This window comes from Palaemon carinicauda, chromosome 6, assembly GCF_036898095.1.
Source record: "Palaemon carinicauda isolate YSFRI2023 chromosome 6, ASM3689809v2, whole genome shotgun sequence".
NCBI lineage: Eukaryota > Metazoa > Arthropoda > Malacostraca > Decapoda > Palaemonidae > Palaemon > Palaemon carinicauda.
Window position 1 is genome coordinate 68,144,174 of NC_090730.1, and position 6,826 is coordinate 68,150,999.

A 6,826-nucleotide genomic window follows, 5' to 3' on the forward strand; every position below is an offset into this window, starting at 1 on the left:
ACCATCACTTCAAATGCCTTTCAGCAGGACAGAGGAAACCAGTTCCAGTCTTCCTCTAACGTAAATAGTTTTTAACAGAACTAAAACTAGAATACTTTTAGCCAGCAGAATTCTCAGAACCCATTCCAATCATCTTTCGACAGAGAAAAGTCTAGGAACAGAATTGCTTAGCAAAATAATATTCAATTAACACCATCTAACACATTCTAGAGTTAACCTAGTCAACAATCTTCTGGAATCTCTTTCCAGGCTAACAGAAACCAGCAGAACACTGATAACCAATTCCAGCAGTTAAATCTGAACCAGAGAAACTCTGAAAGAAACTTTTGCTCCAATGATATCAACCGATTCTGAAGTGGAAGTCGGTCTCAGTCCGTTGCTCAGGTGCGATCAGGTTCATCTGTCAGTGTTTTTAGTGAAGAATCCAATGGTGTTTTCTAACCCTCTGAAGCTGGTGCCTTACTTAGAAGCATCTCCACTTCCTTCAGCTGCGTGGAGAGACCCTATGGTTATTATGCTGACCAAGACAACTCCTGCCATGTCTTTCATATCTGCAATCCTTATCTATTCTCTGACGGTGAAACTCAGACTTATCAATACAGGTAAGTGGTGTCTCTATTTCAATTAAGGAACAAAATAATAAGAACTATAAAAACAAAAGAATTAGATGCGCAAGCATAAGTCAAATGTCGAGGATCTATAGATTATGTTTGGATAAGATTATTAATGATTTTTCTCTCACTTTCATGCCTTAAGTCATGCAGTAGTGTTAACCGACCTGTACATCTCAAAGAAAAATATTTGATTCTAAATAACAGGATATTAACAATACCCTCAAAGAAACCCATTGGAGTCTATGATAGTTTTACAGATTCTATTTCCAAATTAATTTTCACTGTCTGAAATACAAACATTGTCAGTAAATATATTTTCACATATATTAGATTAGGTCGTGCGTGCGTGCATTCAGATTGACCGCTCATACGTCGGTATACCTGGAAACTTGGCAGAACACGGAAAATGTTTGATCCAAAGGCTGAAATAATGATCTTAATTTCCCTTTTGCAATATTCACGGTGTCTTTCGTGCATAGTGATTTATTCTTTCTTTCCTTCTCAGGATTCATGTACGGCGAAGGCACCGTCTTTTAACAAAGCAAGATGACCTGCAAGTTGGAGTACGAAGTGATCCTTTGCCAGAAGGCTGCCAACTTCTACTTCAGGACGAGGAGTATGGTCGCTCCAAAGAGAGGAGAAGGATTGGACTGGATTGGTGATAGGAATTTAGCAGACCTAGAGTGTGGTGATGATGTTGTTCTTGTTAGCAGAACACCACAGGATTTGCAATGCTTGCTTTCCAGAATGCATAAAATATCACACGAGGTTGAGCTGAAGATAAATGGAAGAAAGACAGAGATGATGAGAACAGAGTATGCAACGGAGGATGAAATATCACTAGGAGGGGAAAGGTTTAATGAGGTAGAATCATTTAAGTGTCCTGGAACTATGATCTCCAATACAGGGTCTTTAGAGATGGAGTTTAGAGAAAGATTAACAATGGCTAGGTTAAGTAGAGGTTGGACATCAAATGGCCTGAAATTACATATAAAAATTAGACTATATATATCAGTTTAGTGAGATCGGTGTTATTCTATGGACATGAGTCATGGTATGACAATGAAAAAATCTCTAATAGATTTGGTAGATTTGAGAATAAAGCCCTCTGAAGGATATTGGGAGTTAAATGGCAGGACAGGATTATAAATGAAACTATAAGAGAGATTACTCGAGTGCCCTATGTGGATGAGATCATGATGAAGGGTAGATGGAGATGGTTTGGGCATGCTCTTCGCACTCCCCAGAAGAGATTAGTTCACCAAACGGTAAGCTGGGCTCCAAAAGGCACTAGAAGAGTTGAAAGACCCAGGTCTACATGGCTGAGGACTATGAAGAAGATGATGAATGGAGAAGTATTGGATTAAAACTCAAGATAGAGACAACTGGCGAAATCTACCAGAGGCCCTTTGCGTTAATAGGCGTAAAAGATGATGATGATGATGATGATGATGATGATATACATATACTTCATATGCACACATATGTACATATACAGTATATGTATATATATACATATATATATATATATATATATATATATATATACATAAGTACCTATAAAGTAAATATATATATATATATATATATATATATATATATACATATATATATGCATATATATACTGTATATATATATATATATATATATATATATATATATATATATATATATATATATATATATATATATATATATTTGCATATATATATATACATACATATATATATATATATATATATATATATATATATATATATATATATATATATATGTGTGTGTGTGTGTGTCTGCGTGTGTGTGCTTGTAAAAATCTGCATAAGTGAGTTTGAAGACATGTATACTAAAATGTTTATATTACACAATGTAGCCTCAACGTAGAGGGTAATAAATGAGAATTTGAAAGTTTATTCATGGGGTCCTTGGCTTAACAACCAATGGTGTCTTTTTAAAGTATAATTTTACAGAAAGAGTGCGTTGACCAGTTTTTCCTGATTTTTATGTAGGCGATCTATATAAAGACAGTGAAGGGCAGGGCTACACTACATAGTACAACTTTTATCCTCCGCAATAGCATTGGACATGAAGGCTTTCATTCTTTGTAAGTGTAACTCATTTCACTTTTGATTATTATAAGATATTCTCATAAGCATATGCATGAAAACATACATGTGTACAAACATAATCATAGTGCCCAAATCATGTAAAAGAAAAACAGAAATAACTTTTTCTTCTAATTCACCGTAAGTATAAGAATTCTCCTTTTCGTGCTTTGTTACAGTAATTGCAGTTGGTCTTGCAACAGCACAACAGTTCAGCCAAAAACGTGAATCCAACACAGCTGTCCGACTTGCTGGTCCTGGATTCTTCCAACAAGGAGGATCTCTATCTGGTCGTTCATCCTTTGATATCAAGAATTTTGATCAACAACGGCCATCTTTCAATACTTCTGACAATAATAGCCACCAAAACACAAATGATGATTTCCAGTCTACCTCTTTCAATAATAACAAAAACATTGACTCCTCGCAACCCTTCCAGGACAATAACCAGTTTGAGTCTGGAACATTCTCATTCCTAAGAAATCAACAAAACAGATTTAATTCGTTTGATTTCAGAAATCAAAATCAGTTCCAAGAGAATCAACAAAGAGTCTTTTCATCCAATGAATTTCAGCACAATACAGATAACAAATTCCAGTCAACCAGCGATGTGGATAATATATCTCAGAACCGATTTAAGGATACTTTCAATAAGCAAAATTCTCAAAACCATTTGAAGACATATTCAAACAACGAAGCCTCAGGAGAGAGGTTCTTTATATGGTCGTTCACTCTTTGATAATGACAACTGATCAACATTTCACTACATTGGACATTAATAACTACCAAAATAAGAAAAAATATTTCCCGTGTATCTCTTATAGTAATGACAAACTCTGACTCCCATCAATCCTTCCAGAACAATAAAAAAAATTTTAGTCTAGAATATTCTCAGTCCAGAGGAACCAACAAAACATATATTCAATTATTTTCATTTTAGAAACCAAAATCAGATCCAAGATCGCCATTTCAAGCAAAATCGACAAAATATCTTTTCATCCAATGAATTTCAGCAAAATAGGGACAATAAACTCCAGCCAATCTGCAGTGTGAATAAATTATCTCAGAGCCGTTTCAAGGATAATTTCAATCAGCCGAATTCTCAGAACCAGTTCAGTTGACTTTAAGAACACGTTTCCAGGGTACGTTGGGACAGCAATCTTCTGGAATCTTTCCAGAAAAACAGGTAACCAATTCCAGCAGTCAAACCTGAACCAGAGACACTTTGAAAGTAACTTGAGTTCCAATGATAACAACCGATTCTCAAGTGGAAGTCAGACTCAGTCCTGTCCTTTGCTGCGACCATGTTGATTTGAACGAAGGAGTTAAGGGTATTTTTGAACCCTTGGAAGCATCTCCACTTGCCACACGTGCTGACAGACCTTATGGATATTTTGTTGACAAGCAAAACTCTCGCCGTGTCTTCCACGTCTCCAATCCATATTTTTTACGATGGACTGTTTCAGAATTATCAGTATAGGTAAGTATTCTACAGTTTATTGTAGATCTCAATTTTACCTTGAAAGTTATTTGGCATAGATTGTTTATACTAAATTGAAGTCAGAGAGATATATATTGTTCAAATACATCATATACTATTCAGTCTAAATATGATCCATGAATATCATATTTTGATTTTTAATTGTTAGTTTCTGCTGAAATCAGACGTATTTTCAGTTACTATAGAATCATGTGCTTTATACAATAAGGTTAATATTACAGCTACAGAATGTAATTAATGGAACTAGAAAATACTTCTAATTCATCATTTCTTTCAGAAAGCTTCATGTGCTTAAAAGGCACCATCTTCGACCAGAATGAGTTGACCCGTAAGGAGTACCACGCACCCCCTTGCCAGGAGGCTGCCAACTTCTACTTCAGAAACGAACAATTTGGTTGCTTTGAGGAAAGGTCTTTCTAAGAACCGCATCAGTAATCCTGAAGTAAATTTCACCTCTCTCCTACGAATCAATACTTGGTAAAAATAATCAAGAGATTGATGATATTGTGCATAGCTATGCTATATTGTGTAATATAAGGTAATTTAGGAATATAATTTATAGCGAAGATCAAATGAAGGTTTTCAATGTCCTTATTCGGGTGATGATATAGATGCGGTTGTGTTAAACAAAAGGATTTTTTTTCAAGAACTATAAGAGAATTTTGCAATTAAATGAAAGGAAATATCGCACAAATTATGTTTTTAGCGTGCAATAGATAAATCATGATGTGTAACTCGAAATGTACATTTTCTTTCCCTTTTATGATATATAAAAGGGAAATAAAATGTACACTGACACTGACAATCCCAATTAGTCACCGGAAGTGATTTTTTTTCTTCTGAAGTTAATTTTAAATAAATTATGTGCGTATCTATTTTTCTGCTATCTATGTAAAGATGGAGGAAATCAGAAATAGATATTTCTACCACATTCATTATCCTTAGGGTTACACGAAAAACTGTGAACAAGAAAACTGTGAGCATTTGGTTTACAATACTTTGATATGCAATTTACAACTACATTTCTATGATGGAAGGTATTTAGTAGAGTGTAAAAAGGAGCAAATTGGCCAATTCTAAAAAAACAGCATCCTTTCTTAAGCTTAAACTAAAGTCTTTCTTAAGCCTTTGTTAGAGTTTTCCTTCACTTTAAAAACATCAGGATTTATTGCTACTGCCGGGAATATTCCTGTGACTGTCAAACTTTAAATACCTAGCAATGGCATCATCGAAGATTTGAATTAATGATGATTGGATAGGAAGTGTAGAAAAGAGTATTCAGGATAAGTATCTTCTCCACTTTTCTGTATCCAGAGGTTTTAAAAGACTAGAAATATTCTAACTTCCCACTAATGCAAGTTGCATGAGATTCTCAAAGGAAATGCAACACCAGGCGGACAGATGTCCATTCAGCTCTGAGCAGAGAAATAACTGCAATACAGAATCTAAGAGAGGAATTTAGTGTAGTTTTGCCTATTCCTGTAATGAGACCAAGAGGAAGAAGATGATAACCATCAGTGAAAAGGTCAGATTTTTAGATATGTTAAAACAGGACAGAAGTTATGCTGCAGTGGCACGCCATTATGGAGTGAATGAATCGATAGTGCACTACATTAAAAAAGACGAAGCGAAATGTGTGGTAACTACGCGTAATAAGAGAATTGTGAAAATGGAAGCTACATTAGCCATGTGGATTGCTGATTGCAGGAAAAGAAATGTGAGTTTAGACACTAACATGATTAGGATACAGCCCAAATCTCTCTATGATCAAACCTTGCCCGATGACGACGACAAAGGAGATGCTGAAGAAGCCACTGAAGATGATCCTGATGAACCTCAAGCCAGTACTATCTCTGCCACGAGTGATTCGCCATCTCGAGGACGAGGGTTTCCAACCAGCAAAGGCTGATTCGATAAATTTCAAAAGATATATGGCCTCAAAAGTGTGCCTTTGTATGGTAAAGCGGCCTCTGCCGACACCGATGCTGTTCATTGTTACATGGAGGATGAGGTTTCCTAAGCTCATTAGTGATGGCAGCTACCTCCTTGAGCAAGTTTTTACATCGGAGAGACAGGACTCTCTTGGAAAAGGATGTCTTCCCGTACATTTCTCTTCAATGATGAAGTGAAGAGGCCAGGCTTCAAGGCCCACAAGGACCGTGGCACTATCATCCTGTGTGGCAATGCTTCTGGCTTTATGCTTAAGCCAGGCCTTATTCAAAAGTTCATTAATCCATGGACCTGAAAAAAAAACAAAAATAAAACTCTACTCCCCTTGCCCTGATTGCATAACCCTAAGGCATGTATAACGAAAGCCCTGACCCTCGAATGATTCCTCCATTGCTTCATTCCCCAGGGGAAGCTGTATCTAGCTCAGATGGGCCTCCCTTTTCAGATCCTTTTCTTGATAGACTGTGCAAGAGGCCATGAAACAGACCTACAATATGATGGGGTTTACATCGAGTTTCTGCACCCGAACACCACATCTTTAATTCAACCAATGGATCAATTCTTATTTGTGCCTTTAAGGCACTGAACACATGTTCCATAATGGAGGGCCTCATCGTGGTAGTTGACGATGATGATGGCTTCAACTTGAAAAAGTACT

At 36.2% G+C, this 6,826-nt stretch overlaps 1 pseudogene; it reads left to right on the forward strand.

The window, feature by feature from the left end:
- Positions 1 to 2,676: 2,676 nt before the first annotated feature.
- On the forward strand, positions 2,677 to 4,759 carry LOC137643054 (GATA zinc finger domain-containing protein 14-like; annotated as a pseudogene).
- The last annotated feature ends 2,067 nt before the right edge of the window (positions 4,760 to 6,826 follow it).